This window comes from Haliotis rufescens, unplaced genomic scaffold (assembly GCF_023055435.1).
Source record: "Haliotis rufescens isolate VD_foot unplaced genomic scaffold, xgHalRufe1.0.p SCAF_58, whole genome shotgun sequence".
Lineage (NCBI taxonomy): Eukaryota > Metazoa > Mollusca > Gastropoda > Lepetellida > Haliotidae > Haliotis > Haliotis rufescens.
In genome coordinates, this window is record NW_025964312.1 from 2,882,042 (window position 1) to 2,899,829 (window position 17,788).

General features: G+C 46.3%; 2 long non-coding RNA genes across 2 annotated transcripts; both read right to left on the bottom strand.

Moving 5' to 3' along the window:
* Positions 1 to 286: 286 nt before the first annotated feature.
* On the bottom strand, positions 287 to 1,061 carry LOC125374514. Its single transcript, XR_007218640.1, has 2 exons — positions 775 to 1,061; positions 287 to 576 (listed from the first exon to the last, which is right to left on the bottom strand). It is a non-coding gene; the product is annotated as an uncharacterized LOC125374514 (long non-coding RNA).
* A 4,082-nt stretch (positions 1,062 to 5,143) lies between these two features.
* On the bottom strand, positions 5,144 to 11,229 carry LOC125374526. The gene is made up of 3 exons (XR_007218644.1): positions 11,101 to 11,229; positions 9,056 to 9,449; positions 5,144 to 5,506 (listed from the first exon to the last, which is right to left on the bottom strand). It is a non-coding gene; the product is annotated as an uncharacterized LOC125374526 (long non-coding RNA).
* Between the last annotated feature and the right edge of the window lie 6,559 nt (positions 11,230 to 17,788).

A 17,788-nucleotide genomic window follows, 5' to 3' on the forward strand; every position in this document is an offset into this window, starting at 1 on the left:
ACACACCATGTTCGTTGAGTGAGTGAGTGAGTGCATGTTTTCGTTAAGATTCAGCAACCCATGCTTGCCGTAAAAGGCGACTAAGGGTGTCGTAAGAGGTGACTAATGGGGTCCGGTAGTCAGACTCTCAGACTTGGTTGATGCAGGTCATCACAGAGCGTGGATCGATGTTCATGATGTCAATCACAACATTGTCTGGTCCAGACGCGATTATTTACGGACCGCCGACATATAGCTGGAATATTGCTAAGTTTGGCATTAAAACAAACAAACAAACAAACATATTGTTTCGCTTTCTTTATTAAAAGCTTTTATTGTCAAGGAATGAAACTCAAATGAACGTCCACAGCATTTTACTGTGGCCTCCTGGCTATTTGTACATTGATTCAGAAGAAAATAGGAAAACTAAATTGGTTTGATCTAACCACACCTCCCCATGTTATACCCCCCACTCACCATGATATATCCTCCATTCCCCCATGTTATATACTCCACTCCCCATGTTATATCCTCCACTCCCCATGTTATACCCCCACTCCCATGTTATATCCTCCATTCTCCATGTTATATCCTCCACTACCTATGTTATATCCCCACAACCACACCTCCCCATGTTATACCCCACTTCCATGTTATATCCTCCATTCCCCATGTTATATCCTCCGCTACCTATGTTATATCCCCCACTCCCCATGGCATATCCCCAACACCCCCCCCCCACGTTATATCCTCCATGTTATATCCTCCTCTATGTTATATCCCCACCAACCACACCTCCCCATGTTATACCCCACTTCCATGTTATATCCTCCATTCCCCATGTTATATCCTCCATTCCCCCATGTTATATACTCCACTCCCCATGTTATATCCTTCACTCCCATGTTATATCCTCCACTCCCCATGTTATACCCCCACTCCCATGTTATATCCTCCATTCTCCATGTTATATCCTCCACTACCTATGTTATATCCTCACAACCACACCTCCCCATGTTATACCCCACTTCCATGTTATATCCTCCATTCCCCATGTTATATCCTCCGCTACCTATGTTATATCCCCCACTACCCATGGTATATCCCCAACACCCCCCCCCCCCCCCCCCCACGTTATATCCTCCATTCTCCATGTTATATCCTCCTCTATGTTATATCCCCACCAACCACACCTCCCCATGTTTTACCCCACTTCCATGTTATATCCTCCATTCCCCATGTTATATCCTCCTCTGTCTATGTTATATCCCCACCAACCACACCTCACCATGTTATATTCCCCATTCCCTATGTTATATCTTCTACTCTCCATGTTGTATCCTCCACTAACCACACCTCCAAGGTTATATCCATCACTAACATCCACTCACCATGTTATATCCCCTACCAACCACACCTCACTATGTTATATATAAAGGCTTGCCCAAACCTTGCCCTGGTCCCCTTACCCTAAGACCCTTACAGGGAAGCCCCACCCTTGCCCCCTGAGCCTAAGACCCAAACATGGGAGCCCCACCCTTGCCCTGGTTCCCTAACCCTAAGACCCTAACAGGGGAGTCCCACCCTTGCCCTGGTTCCCTAACCTTAAGACCCAAACATGGGAGCCCCACCCTTGCCCTGGTTCCCTAACCCTAAGACCCTAACAGGGGAGCACCACCCTTGCCCTGGTTCCCTAACCCTAAGACCCTAACAGGGGAGCCCCACCCTTGCCCTGGTTCCCTAACCCTAAGACCCTAACATGGGAGCCCCACCCTTGCCCTGGTTCCCTAACCCTAAGACCCAAACATGGGAGTCCCACCCTTGCCCTGGTTCCCTAACCCTAAGACCCTAACAGGGGAGCCCCACCCTTGCCCTGGTTCCCTGACCCTAAGACCCTAACATGGGAGCCCCACCCTTGCCCTGGTTCCCTAACCCTAAGACCCAAACATGGGAGTCCCACCCTTGCCCTGGTTCCCTAACCCTAAGACCCTAACATGGGAGCCCCACCCTTGCCCTGGTTCCCTAACCCTAAGACCCTAACAGGGGAGTCCCACCCTTACCCTGGTTCCCTGACCCTAAGACCCTAACAGGGGAGCCCCACCCTTGCCCTGGTTCCCTAACCCTAAGACCCTAACAGGCGAGCCCCACCCTTGCCCCCTGAGCCTAAGACCCAAACATGGGAGCCCAACCCTTGCCCTGGTCCCCTAACCGGCGAGCCCCACCCTTGCCCTGGTTCCCTAACCCTAAGACCCGAACAGGGGAGCCCCACCCTTGCCCTGGTTCCCTAACCCTAAGACCCTAACAGGCGAGCCCCACCCTTGCTCCCTGAGCCTAAGACCCTAACATGGGAGCCCAACCCTTGCCCTGGACCCCTAACCCTTAGACCCTAACAGGCGAGCCCCACCCTTGCCCCCTGACCCTAAGACCTAAACATGGGAGCCCAACCCTTGCCCTGGTTCCCTAACCCTAAGACCCTAACAGGGGAGCCCCACCCTTGCCCTGGTTCCCTAACCCTAAGTCCCGAACAGGGGAGCCCCACCCTTGCCCTAGTTCCCTAACCCTAAGACCCTAACAGGCGAGCCCCACCCTTGCTCCCTGAGCCTAAGACCCAAACATGGGAGCCCAACCCTTGCCCTGGACCCCTAACCCTTTGACCCTAACAGGCAAGCCCCACCCTTGCCCCCTGACCCTAAGACCTAAACATGGGAGCCCAACCCTTGCCCTGGTTCCCTAACCCTAAGACCCTAAGACCCTAACAGGGGAGCAGCACCCTTGCCCTGGCTCCCTAACCCTAAGACCCTAAAAGGCGAGCCCCACCCTTGCCCCCTGACCCTAAGACCCAAACATAGGAGCCCCACCCTTGCCCTGGTTCCCTAACCGTAAGACCCTAACAGGGGAGTCCCACCCTTGCCCTGGTTCCCTAACCCTAAGACCCTAACAGGTGAGCCCCATACTTGCCCCATGACCCTAAGACCCAAACATGGAGCCCCAACCTTGCCCTGGTCCCCTAACCCTAAGACCCTAACAGGGGAGCACCACCCTTGCCCTGGTCCCCTAACCCTAAGACCCTAATAGGGGAGCCCCACCCTTGCCATGGTCCCCTAACCCTAAGACCCTAATAGGGGAGCCCAACCCTTGCCCTGGTCCCCTAACCCTAAGACCCTAATAGGGGAGCCCCACCCTTGCCCTGGTCCCCTAACCTTAAGACCCTAACAGGGGAGCCCCACCCTTGCCCTGGTCCCCTAACCCTAAGACCCTAACAGGGGAGCACCACCCTTGCCCTGGTCCCCTAACCCTAAGACCCTAACTGGGGAGCCCCACCCTTGCCCTGGTCCCCTAACCCTAAGACCCTAACTGGGGAGCACCACCCTTGCCCTGGTCCCCTAACCCTAAGACCCTAACAGGGGAGCACCACCCTTGCCCTGGTCCCCTAACCCTAAGACCCTAACTGGGGAGCACCACCCTTGCCATGGTCCCCTAACCCTAAGACCCTAATAGGGGAGCCCAACCCTTGCCCTGGTCCCCTAACCCTAAGACCCTAACAGGGGAGCCCCACCCTTGCCCTGGTCCCCTAACCCTAAGACCCTAACAGGGGAGCACCACCCTTGCCCTGGTCCCCTAACCCTAAGACCCTAACAGGGGAGCCCCACCCTTGCCCTGGTCCCCTAACCCTAAGACCCTAATAGGGGAGCCCCACCCTTGCCATGGTCCCCTAACCCTAAGACCCTAATAGGGGAGCCCAACCCTTGCCCTGGTCCCCTAACCCTAAGACCCTAATAGGGGAGCCCCACCCTTGCCCTGGTCCCCTAACCTTAAGACCCTAACAGGGGAGCCCCACCCTTGCCCTGGTCCCCTAACCCTAAGACCCTAACAGGGGAGCACCACCCTTGCCCTGGTCCCCTAACCCTAAGAACCTAACTGGGGAGCCCCACCCTTGCCCTGGTCCCCTAACCCTAAGACCCTAACTGGGGAGCACCACCCTTGCCCTGGTCCCCTAACCCTAAGACCCTAACTGGGGAGCACCACCCTTGCCCTGGTCCCCTAACCCTAAGACCCTAATAGGGGAGCCCCACCCTTGCCCTGGTCCCCTAACCTTAAGACCCTAACAGGGGAGCCCCACCCTTGCCCTGGTCCCCTAACCCTAAGACCCTAACAGGGGAGCACCACCCTTGCCCTGGTCCCCTAACCTTAAGACCCTAATAGGCGTGCCCAACCATTGCCCTGGCTCCCTCACCCTAAGACCCTAATAGGGGAGCCCAACCATTGCCCTGACTCCCTAACCCTAGGACTCTAACAGGCGAGCCCAACCATTGCCCTGGCTCCCTCACCCTAAGACCCTAATAGGGGAGCCCAACCATTGCCCTGACTCCCTAACCCTAGGACTCTAACAGGCGAGCCCACCCTTGCCCTGGTTCCCTGACCCTAAGACCCTAATAGGGGAGCCCCACCCTTGCCCAGGTTCCCTGACCCTAAGACCCTAATAGGGGAGCCCCACCCTTGCCCTGGTTCCCTGACCCTAAGACCCTAATAGGGGAGCCCCATCCTTGCCCTTGCTCCCGAACCCAAAGACAATAACAGGGGAGCCCCACCCTTGCCTTGGTTCCCTGACCCTAAGACCCTTACAGGGGAGCCCCATCCTTGCCCTGGTTCCCTAACCCTAAGACCCTAATAGGGGAGCCCCACCCTTACCCTGGTTCCCTGACCCTAAGACCCTAATAGGGGAGTCCCACCCTTGCCCTGGTTCCCTGACCCTAAGACCCTTACAGGGGAGCCCCACCCTTGCCCTGGTTCCCTGACCCTAAGACCCTAACAGGGGAGCCCCACCCTTGCCCTGGTTCCCTGACCCTAAGACCCTTACAGGGGAGCCCCACCCTTGCCCTGGTTCCCTGACCCTAAGACCCTAATAGGGGAGTCCCACCCTTGCCCTGGTTCCCTGACCCTAAGACCCTTACAGGGGAGCCCCACCCTTGCCCTGGTTCCCTGACCCTAAGTCCCTTACAGGGGAGCCCCACCCTTGCCCTGGTTCCCTGACCCTAAGTCCCTTACAGGGGAGCCCCACCCTTGCCCTGGTTCCCTGACCCTAAGACCCTTACAGGGGAGCCCCACCCTTGCCCTGGTTCCCTGACCCTAAGTCCCTCACAGGGGAGCCCCACCCTTGCCCTGATTCCCTGACCCTAAGTCCCTCACAGGGGAGCCCCACCCTTGCCCTGATTCCCTAACCCTAAGTCCCTTACAGGGGAGCCCCATCCTTGCCCTGGTTCCCTGACCCTAAGACCCTAATAGGGGAGCCCCATCCTTGCCCTTGCTCCTGAACCCAAAGACAATAACAGGGGAGCCCCACCCTTGCCCTGGTTCCCTGACCCTAAGACCCTAATAGGGGAGCCCCACCCTTGCCCTTGCTCCCGAACCCAAAGACAATAACAGGGGAGCCCCACCCTTGCCCTGGTTCCCTGACCCTAAGACCCTAACAGACGAGTCCAACCATTGCCCTGGCTTGGCATGGCCGTGGACACCAGGCAGACCGGAACTGAAACAAGAATTTGAAGTTTAGACCTGGACCACTTGTGACTTTTCTGCAACACTTACTGTGCATAATCAAGACATCCTCATGATACACAAAATTATCAGTACTGAAAAAAATATTTGCTTGTTTACAATCAATTCTTGTTTGTTTATTAGTACTGACTTTATGACTCAGGTGTTCACACCTGTGTATTGCTGGTGAGGCTCTCTACCCTGTCACTGTTGACCTCAAAAAGTGTATTGTGAAAGTGGGTTGTGGGTGGGGTTTTGGGTGTGTGTCTGTGTCGGGGTAACCTTCATTAACCACACAACAAGTGAAGGCATGTGAGATCAGTGAACAGGTGAACAAGTGAAGGCATGTGAGATCAGTGAACAGGTGAACAAGTGAAGGCATGTGAGATCAGTGAACAGGTGAACAAGAGAAGGCATGTGAGATCAGTGAACAGGTGAACAAGTGAAGGCAAGTGAGATCAGTGAACAGGTGAAGGCATGTGAGATCAGTGAACAGGTAAACAGGTGAAGGCATGTAAGATCAGTGAACAGGTGAACAAGAGAAGGCATGTGAGATCAGTGAACAGGTGAAGGCATGTGAGATCAGTGAACAGGTGAACAAGAGAAGGCATGTGAGATCAGTAAACAGGTGAACAAGAGAAGGCATGTGAGATCAGTGAACAGGTGAAAAAGAGAAGACATGTGAGATCAGTAAACAGGTAAACAAGAGAAGGCATGTGAGATCAGTGAACAGGTGAACAAGAGAAGGCATCTGAGATCAGTACACAGGTGAACTAGAGAAGGCATGTGAGATCAGTGAACAGTGAACAAGAGAAGGCATGTGAGATTAGTGAACAGATGAACAAGAGAAGGCATGTGAGATCAGAGAACAGTGAACAAGAGAAGGCAAGGGAGATCAGTGAACAGGTGAACAAGAATGTGATGGAGTATTTCATGTTCAGGAAAGACCATGTGTAGGTACTAATTGCAAAGACATGGTTGCTGTCACTCCTCTACTCAACAGAGACTGTCAGGTGCATGTCTCTACTCAACAGAGGCTGTCCGGTGCTTGTCTCTACTCAACAGGGGCTGTCAGGTGCTTGTCTCTACTCAACAGAGGCTGTCGGGTGCTTGTCTCTACTCTACAGGGGCTGTCAGGTGCTTGTCTCTACTCAACAGGGGCTGTCAGGTGCTTGTCTCTACTCTACAGGGGCTGTCAGGTGTAGTTCTCTACTCAACAGAGGCTGTCAGGTGTACTCCTCTACTCAACAGAGGCTGTCAGGTGCACTCCTCTACTCAACAGAGGCTGTCAGGTACATGTCTCTACTCAACAGGGGCTGTCAGGTGCACTCTTCTACTCAACAGGGGCTGTCAGGTGCACTCCTCTACTCAACAGAGGCAGTCAGGTGCACTCCTCTACTCAACAGAGGCTGTCAGGTGCACTCCTCTACTCAACAGAGGCTGTCAGGTGCACTCCTCTACTCAACAGAGGCTGTCAGATGCATGTCTCTACTCAACAGAGGCTGTCAGGTGCATGTCTCTACTCAACAGGGGCTGTCAGGTGCAAGTCTCTACTCAACAGGGGCTGTCAGGTGCATGTCTCTACTCAACAGAGGCTGTCAGGTGCTTGTCTCTACTCAACAGAGGCTGTCAGGTGCACTCCTCTACTCAACAGAGGCTGTCAGGTGCTTGTCTCTACTCAACAGGGGCTGTCAGGTGCAAGTCTCTACTCAACAGAGGCTGTCAGGTGCTTGTCTCTACTCAACAGAGGCTGTCAGGTGCACTCCTCTACTCAACAGAGGCTGTCAGGTGCTTGTCTCTACTCAACAGGGGCTGTCAGGTGCAAGTCTCTACTCAACAGAGGCTGTCAGATGCTTGTCTCTACTCAACAGGGGCTGTCAGGTGCAAGTCTCTACTCAACAGAGGCTGTCAGGTGCAAGTCTCTACTCAACAGGGGCTGTCAGGTGCAAGTCTCTACTCAACAGGGGCTGTCAGGTTCATGTCTCTATTCAACAGGGGCTGTCAGGTGCATGTCTCTACTCAACAGAGACTGTCAGGTGCTTGTCTCTACTCAACAGAGGCTATCAGGTGCATGTCTCTACTCAACAGGGGCTGTCAGATGCTTGTCTCTACTCAACAGAGGCTGTCAGGTGCTTGTCTCTACTCAACAGAGGCTATCAGGTGCATGTCTCTACTCAACAGGGGCTGTCAGATGCACTCTTCTACTCAACAGGGGCTGTCAGGTGCACTCCTCTACTCAACAGAGGCTATCAGGTGCATGTCTCTACTCAACAGGGGCTGTCAGATGCACTCTTCTACTCAACAGAGGCTGTCAGGTGCATATCTCTACTCAACAGAGGCTGTCAGGTGCTTGTCTCTACTCAACAGAGGCTGTCAGGTGCTTGTCTCTACTCAACAGAGGCTATCAGGTGCATGTCTCTACTCAACAGGGGCTGTCAGATGCATGTCTCTACTCAACAGAGGCTGTCAGGTGCTTGTCTCTACTCAACAGAGGCTATCAGGTGCATGTCTCTACTCAACAGGGGCTGTCAGGTGCATGTATCTACTCAACAGAGGCTGTCAGATGCATGTCTCTACTCAACAGGGGCTATCAGGTGCATGTCGCTACTCAACAGGGGCTGTCAGATGCTTGTCTCCACTCAACAGGGGCTGTCAGGTGCTTGTCTCTACTCAACAGGGGCTGTCAGGTACATGTCTCTACTCAACAGAGGCTGTCAGGTACATGTCTCTACTCAACAGAGGCTGTCAGATGCATGTCTCTACTCAACAGGGGCTATCAGGTGCATGTCGCTACTCAACAGGGGCTGTCAGATGCTTGTCTCCACTCAACAGGGGTTGTCAGGTGCACTCCTCTACTCTACAGGGGCTGTCAGGTGCTTGTCTCTACTCAACAGGGGCTGTCAGGTGCTTGTCTGTACTCAACAGGGGCTGTCAGATGCATGTCTCTACTCAACAGGGGCTGTCAGGTGCAAGTCTCTACTCAACAGAGGCTGTCAGATGCTTGTCTCTACTCAACAGGGGCTGTCAGGTGCACTCCTCTACTCAACAGGGGTTGCCTGGTGCTTGTCTCTATTCAACAGGGGCTGTCAGGTGGACTCTTCTACTCAACAGGGGTTGTCAGGTGCACTCCTCTACTCTACAGGGGCTGTCAGGTGCTTGTCTCTACTCAACAGAGGCTGTCAGGTGCAAGTCTCTATTCAACAGGGGCTGTCAGGTGCTTGTCTCTACTCAACAGGGGCTGTCAGGTGCAAGTCTCTACTCAACAGAGGCTGTCAGGTGCTTGTCTCTACTCAACAGAGGCTGTCAGATGCAAGTCTCTACTCAACAGAGGCTGTCAGGTGCTTGTCTCTACTCAACAGGGGCTGTCAGGTGCTTGTCTCTACTCAACAGGGGCTGTCAGGTGCTTGTCTCTACTCAACAGAGGCTGTCAGGTGCTTGTCTCTACTCAACAGGGGCTGTCAGGTGCTTGTCTGTACTCAACAGGGGCTGTCAGGTGCTTGTCTCTACTCTACATAATAATAAGACTTTGTCTTGTCCCTACCATCGATGTGTCTGGGTGTGTTTGTGTGTCTCTCCTGGCTTAGCCTCCAGACACTACATCAGCGACTGTGTACTCTGTGCCCAGTTCTCTGTTGTGGGTGGTGGTGATGGTGTCTCTCCTGGCTTAGCCTCCAGACACTACATTAGCGACTGTGTACTCTGTGCCCAGTTCTCTGTTGTGGGTGGTGGTGATGGTGTCTCTCCTGGCTTAGCCTCCAGACACTACATTAGCGACTGTGTACTCTGTGCCCAGTTCTCTGTTGTGGGTGGTGGTGATGGTGTCTCTCCTGGCTTAGCCTAAAGACACTACATTTGTGACTGTGTACTCTGTGCCCAGTTCTCTGTTGTGGGTGGTGGTGATGGTGTGACGAACAGCTGGTGGCAGTGGTCCTCAGCTGCAACAAAATTACTCAATTCAAACTGGATAACAATGATAAACATGATCCTGAATGAAATTCTCCGGATGAAGCTGAGCATGCTGAGTGGAAGATGTCAAACAAATGAAACTACATCTTCTGAGGCCTAAAACAGGGTTCAAAATTAAGCATGAGACTCAAAGAGTACTTGTCATAGCCCTAATGTGAAAAGTTCAAAATTTAAGTGGCTTCCTTTAATTAAATACTATAACAACAAACCTGAAGGACCCTGGGACCCCCTTATTTTCAAACATATAAAAGAACAATTCATAATATCAAGGATTTCTGTTAATTTCAAACCCTGCAAAAGATTTTTGCCATTTCTTATGAGAAAGGTACTTCCTATATTTGACTGGCATGAAAAGGTATCATCTTCCCATGCCAGGCCCAATCTCAGAAAAAGGGTTGTTGTTTATAATTTTCAAAAAGACATTTAACTGGCATGAACAATCAGTGAAGATCTGGGTTACAATTGATCTTCAGCAATCCATGCTTGTCGTAGACTAATCGGATTGGGTGGTCAGGCTCGCTGACTTGGTTGATGCATGTTGTTGCATCCTACTTGCATAGACCAATTGATTGTCATGATTTCAATCACCGGATTGTCTGGTCCAGCCTGATTATTTTCATATATGCTGTCATATAGCTGGAATACTGCTGAATGTGGCGTTACACAACAAACAACAACAACTGGCATGTACAGCTTTGAGCACCATACCACTGCAGCTTCCTCAGCCCTGTAGCAAGGTTTGGAAAAGTTAACTTAATTAAGGTAAAAATCAATTCATAAAAAAAGTTTAATAAATAAAAATGATGTTATTATCCACATTGTTTATTACACATCATAGCAAAGTATTTCAGCCAGTGGTCTCTGAGGAATTAAGTCTGAAAGTTTTTAAAAGATATTTTACCATTTTTTTTATGAAGTTACTAGACTATTTTTTTCAATCTTCAAAATGTCAAAATGTGTTTCTAAACAGAAAATCAAGATTACTGCTTGCTGTGGCCTGTAGATTACACATAAATGTACTGGTTGGTTGGTTGGTTGGTTTGTTGTTTACGCCGCACTCAGCAACATTCCAGCTAATCGAGTCTAGACCAGACAATCCAGTGATTGATACCATGAACATTGATCCACGCAACTGAGGCAAAGTAATTAACGGTCAAAACATGCTAGATTCAATTTCAATACCATAGTCAGTGGCCACTTCAAATATATTAAATTATCTGAACAAAAAGCACAGGTAATGGCTAACGATTGCGTGCTTGCCATTTAAACAAAACGATACTTTCGAAAGAGAGCTTTTTAACAAACTTTAGGCTGACAATACTAGAGAGATATCATGCGAGAAAAGGTAAAACAGCCCAAATTCACACTGGACACACTTACGGCGCATCTGTGTATACAAGAATGCTGTTCATTTACAATTAGCGGTCATACTATTAATGAACATTGCTCCATCATTTCCTGGGAGGAGCGAGAATTGACACCAAGGAGCATGTCTTGCCTCGGCCGCACCCAGCAGTGCCTGGTGGTGCAGCCGAATGCAAGTCTTGCTATATCCGTGGCTACAACTTTATCTATATATGCAAAATATTTTTAAAAAGTATTAATAAGGAAAGATACTACCTTATGTATCCACGGGCTGATAAGGCATCCCTTGACATATCATATTTTGCTTATAAAACACCAAACATTGTGGTTATCATTAATAAAATCGCTTCCTGGCCGCCATTTTGTTCAAGAAAGTTCAAGGTCGTGTTGCATGGTGCTAGACTTACGCTTCGTCTGTGAGAATAAATAATTTTAAAAGAAACAACTCCATTTAAATTTAAAAGGAGCCTCATTGAGAATGTGAGGAAAATCCAAATTTGCTCTATTTCGGGCTGTTGCATTGCAGAAAGGGCCGGGCGGAAGGGAATAAAATATGGTTCAGGGACTGACTGGTTGAAATCTCCCATCTAGCTTGCATGTTATAAACTTGGCAGTGACTCAGCTATCAATGGTATCAAGTCAAATTTCAGCTTGGCATAAAAACCAGTAAGTTTTGAGAAATGTTTTCAATCAAAAGACCAATGTTTCACAGGCTCGTTTTTCCGGACTGTGACTAATACCATAATTTTCTTTTAAAGGAATAATGGATTTGTGTTACCACAACCTTTACTTTTATGGAAAAGTGTTGTTCATAATGTAGAGAAATTATATACAACGTCACGTGACGTGAATGCGGGCGTGGTCAGACATTCAGCAGGCAACAGAATGTGTACTAAAACGTATTGACGCTAAACAGAAAAAGAAAAATGTAGTTTTTCACAGCTGTTTAAAATACTTACTGGGATCCTGATATAAATTACTACTATCTTGAAATTTCAACTTATATCTTGAAATTTTAACTTCTATATCTTGAAATTTCAACTTAGTATCTTGAAATTTCAACTTCTATATCTTGATATTTCAAGACAGTATCGAAAAAAATATAAAAAACAAATGGCCCTAAAAGGCTTCCGTAAATTACACTTCCCAGGTGATTTTTGTTTGCAAAAGGCATGGGGTTATTTCGTCTATCTTACGCTTAAAAACACCAACGCCGGACACTTTCTGGATGTTCACCAATTAATCAGTTGTAATGAATGTTTCTTTGCTTCTGCCTCCAAGGACCACATAGGGAAAGACAACCCCGACGTCTTTGCGTTTGCAGTGGTAGGGCCTTCCGGCTCGGATATTGCTCGTTAATTGTTATGGCCGTGGACGTATGGGACGTAGACCAAGAATTGGTGTTGCAGTGGACGTTGCAGTTAGTGTTCTGTGTTGAAGACCTGAAGGTAGCGACCCTTGGCTGCTGTTGTGATGCGAGCTTCCTAGTGTTCCAATGAGATTTGTTAATTATTCATTGATCTTGCGTTTCTTTTGGAAATAACTACATAACAAAAGTAAAAGCTTGTTAGTGATTTTTAATGCAAGATAACCATCAGAGCTACATTACAGTATGTAACAAATGATCCGATGGAACTTAGCCCCCAAAAGTACTAGAATATGTACTTTACTGAGAAAGTGTTAACCCCAAACATAACATGTTACATTAGGATATATTGAAAGCATGAATATTTTGTGTCTTTTATTACGCGTCCTTCGTAATTCACCAAACGAGACAATTCTACGCCATTTACAGTCAAGCCGTGATCCTGCCCAATCGTAGTATCGCTTGAAAGGGTCTTTCTCCACCGGAAATAAGTGTATCATATACATACTTACCTAACTAATAGTATTATGGCTTCTTAGGATATATTGAAAGCATGAATATTTTGTGTCTTTTATTACGCGTCCTTCGTAATTCACCAAACGAGACAATTCTACGCCATTTACAGTCAAGCCGTGATCCTGCCCAATGGTAGTATCGCTTGAAAGGGTCTTTCTCCACCGGAAATAAGTGTATCATATACATACTTACCTAACTAATAGTATTATGGCTTCTTAGGATATATTGAAAGCATGAATATTTTGTGTCTTTTATTACGCGTCCTTCGTAATTCACCAAACGAGACAATTCTACGCCATTTACAGCCAAGCCGTGATCCTGCCCAATCGTAGTATTGCTTGAAAGGGTCTTTCTCCACCGGAAATAAGTGTATCATATACATACTTACCTAACTAATAGTATTATGGCTTCTTAGGATATATTCCAAGCATGAATATTTTGTGTCTTTTATTACGCGTCCTTCGTAATTCACCAAACGAGACAATTCTACGCCATTTACAGTCAATCGTGATCCTGCCCAATGGTAGTATCGCTTGAAAGGGTCTTTCTCCACCGGAAATAAGTGTATCATATACATACTTACCTAACTAATAGTATTATGGCTTCTTAGGATATATTGAAAGCATGAATATTTTGTGTCTTTTATTACGCGTCCTTCGTAATTCACCAAACGAGACAATTCTACGCCATTTACAGTCAAGCCGTGATCCTGCCCAATGGTAGTATCGCTTGAAAGGGTCTTTCTCCACCGGAAATAAGTGTATCATATACATACTTACCTAACTAATAGTATTATGGCTTCTTAGGATATATTCCAAGCATGAATATTTTGTGTCTTTTATTACGCGTCCTTCGTAATTCACCAAACGAGACAATTCTACGCCATTTACAGTCAAGCCGTGATCCTGCCCAATGGTAGTATCGTTTGAAAGGGTCTTTCTACACCGGAAATAAGTGTATCATATACATACTTACCTAACTAATAGTATTATGGCTTCTTAGGATATATTGAAAGCATGAATATTTTGTGTCTTTTATTACGCGTCCTTCGTAATTCACCAAACGAGACAATTCTACGCCATTTACAGTCAAGCCGTGATCCTGCCCAATGGTAGTATCGCTTGAAAGGGTCTTTCTCCACCGGAAATAAGTGTATCATATACATACTTACCTAACTAATAGTATTATGGCTTCTTAGGATATATTGAAAGCATGAATATTTTGTGTCTTTTATTACGCGTCCTTCGTAATTCACCAAACGAGACAATTCTACGCCATTTACAGTCAAGCCGTGATCCTGCCCAATGGTAGTATCGCTTGAAAGGGTCTTTCTCCACCGGAAATAAGTGTATCATATACATACTTACCTAACTAATAGTATTATGGCTTCTTAGGATATATTGAAAGCATGAATATTTTGTGTCTTTTATTACGCGTCCTTCGTAATTCACCAAACGAGACAATTCTACGCCATTTACAGTCAAGCCGTGATCCTGCCCAATGGTAGTATCGCTTGAAAGGGTCTTTTTCCCACGGAAATAAGTGTATCATATACATACTTACCTTAATAATTGCATTATGGCTTCTAAGAATATATTAAAAGCGTGAATATTTTGTGTCTATTATTCCGCGTCCTTCTTAATTCATCAAACGAGACAATTCTACGCCATTTCAAGGCAAGCCGCATACATAGCACCTACGCAATAGTAGCATATTTTGAACTTTTTATGGAGCAGACATTCTGCAAAGTGTGTGAGATCGATTCCTTACATGGATTTTAATGTATGAAATGTATTCCTTTATCAAACTATTTCATAGTGTATTTATACATAGGTATGAAATAGGGTACGTGATAATCGTACGATTCAGGTAGATCCATTACTCGAGTGAGCTAGTGCTCGAGAACTCAGGAGACTTATCTCCCTTGGCGCACATGAGTTTTCGCTATGGATGACAACGTCACATATGGACATATGTTCAAGTGTCTGAGGACAAATTGAAAGGTGTTTGTTCACTGTGGCATACAGTTGTCTTTTAAAGGCGGCACCATTACAACGATGAGAAACAATTGACTCTCCTCAGGAAGAATGTAACTCTAGGCCTATTACAAACTATACAGGTTTGGCGAAACTATAAAGACATAGGATTTATAATTCAACTAAATACCTTTAATAACGACCTTATTTTACTAAATGTTATCACCTTCTATGGCCAAAATGTGTTGAAAATACGTGGAATATGAATTTTAATTTTATAAAGTAAATCCATTATAATAAATAATGATCAATCTAATATTGCAAAAATCATCATAAGTACGCCATCAATAAGCCGGAGTATTATCTAATGTGCAAACTAAACCACGTACAATCACAATGTACCAAACTGACTGTAAGCTCTAAGGTGCCCTATTCCCTCTATTTGGCGCCCACGCGCCTCTGAGTTTCATGAGTCTATTAGTTTCATGCATGCAGTTGACACAGCCTGTATGAAAGGCGGGCGTGTTTCAGAGGCCCGCATCATTTTTGTTCATTGCTAACACAGTGGCAATTCACTACCAGTCGCTCACCTGGATTTTGTGTGGGGTGGGTGGGGTGCGGGGTATATTAACATTTAATAATTAAATGAATCATCTTAGTGCTTCAGTCATTCCTCTAATCAAATTCACAGAGACTACGCAGTTTCTCCGGGAAACTATAAGAGACATTGTTTCACTGTTGCAAGTGAACATGAATTAAGTAGACCATTTACCACAGTTATAAACTCCCTAAATCAAAACAAAACTTAAAAACGTGTCATTATAAGTGAAATAACAACTGCTTATCTCCGACTTTAGTCCTAATAGCGAGGCCCCCATTATAACATATGCGATGTATAGGAACCGCCAGGCATCACTTTGAAACAGTGTTGCCTGATCAACCTCATAGCTGTGTTTGGGGCTCTTCCTGTGTGTTTATGAGTTTGCGAACCGATTTTGCCAAACAAGCACAATGCACATGGTAACAATGCCATGTGCTATAGTGTGAGATTTATACACCAGGTGCATAATGATTCCTGGGAGTTGATTAACCTGACAGAATCGTTCTCCATGCCTACCGTGTCTGACACAAAGACCCATATTGAAATCTTTATTTCAGTTTTAAAAGTGCCCATGCTTATACTCCCATCAATCTGAGCGTGACTACTCTCCGATCCCGACCCGTGAAGATCCAGGATAGAATTGGTCTTCAGCAACCCAAGTCTGGGGTAAAAGGCGACTTTGCTTGTGGCAAGAGGCGACTAACGAATCGGGTGGCCAGGTTGGCAAAACCGTTTGGCAAACAGTGTGTTAAGACGTTATGGCTAGTCGCCGATTATTCTTGAGAAATGTATAGATAGGAATGATTTGCAAATGTTGAAAATGTGTTAAGTCAAGGTACGTCCTTGTCACTGCTTGAAACATGACAAGATCAAACCAAGATCAGGTGATCGTACAGGTGTGTTGTTGACACTGCTAGACGAGGGGCAGAAGTCCAAGTCTTTTTCATGAATAAATATCTGTTCTGTTCTGTTCTGATTAGGGCTTCCACGAGTCCAAGTTTTTGGACTCGAGTACCCGAGGGGTGAAACTCGACTCGTACTCGAGTACCCGAAAATAGAAGGTCCTTTAAGAATATTGATTCATTAGATCAAAATTGCCATCTAAAAATATTAATACATGTTATAAGTATAATTGAACTGCACTGAAATGTAAATAGAGAGCGTCCACGGAACTTGTTTATCTGTCAAAGTGTATGGAAGTGTTCAGTGTTAATGTTTGCTTGGAACTGCACTAATTTTAATCACAACCTTCAAAAACATTACGCCACGTCTACAAATACTACAGTACATATTGAACACAAACCAAGTTATGTTTTTTTCTGACGATCAGCGTTCCTTTCGACACCTGCCAACAAGCACGAACAATAATTTGCAGGAAGAAAATCGATAATATGCATCACGATATACACGTATACATAGCTGCTGGCCTTCAAGACTAAGGCCGCTTAATATGGAAATGTAGTACTATAAGTTTATTCATTCATGAGCTGGTCTCGTTTTCAAACTGTACCAAACTGTCGACCTGTCGCTTGATTTGTAAGCACTGAAATAACACATATATATCAGCTAATCAGTTGTTAATCTGTGTAAGGGAATACACTTGGCATTTGATGTCGGAGCAAAGAAGCAATAATCGCCATGATACATTCAATTTCTTAAAGTCGGGAAGGAAAAACAATAATTACGTCTATTTTATGTGACATTCTCAATTGTTCTCATGTACATCTACATTCTACAAAGAATACATTATTCAAACAATATTTTTTGAAGCTTTAATCAATATATTGATGAACAATTGAACATTGAAAAAGAGTAATCTCCCCTTACGAGTACTCGAGTCCTTGATAACGGACTCGAGTCCCAGTAAAACCGACCCGGCCCCGAGTACTCCAGTACTCGTTGAAGCCCTAGTTCTGATCAAACACAATTCTTAACCCCTTCTCCCCTATCCCTCTACACTTGGTCCAAACTTAGTGATATACTCTGTGAGTATTTTCCCAGGCTGGTCTCTCATATTTATATATATTTGAATACTGAATTCACCCCATACTAAATATTACATAGTGGGTCACTAGGTGTACCAGTTAGATATTACTATTTATTGCAATGCAGGCGTTTTGTCATATAAATCAATAACCCAGTGACTCAGTCTTTTATAATTCTTATTAAAATACCCGAAATAAAAATAAGGAAACAAGACATGCTTTGCTTGAGGCCTAATCAAGTTACTGACAATATTTACATTTTTCATATGATCAGGAATTGGCTGTGGGCCAAAACTGTCCGTCCAAAGCGATAGGCGTATTTGGGCGACAGCGTTTATGGTTTGCCAACAGCATTTTCACTTTCCCATGTATAACAATGTTATAGCGTACAGTCTCCAAATGAAAATACAATATGGAGATCGGAGTTTGTTTATTTGTTGTCTAATGCCTTTGTTTATTTGTTCTCTAACGCCGCATTCAGCAATATTCAAGCTATATC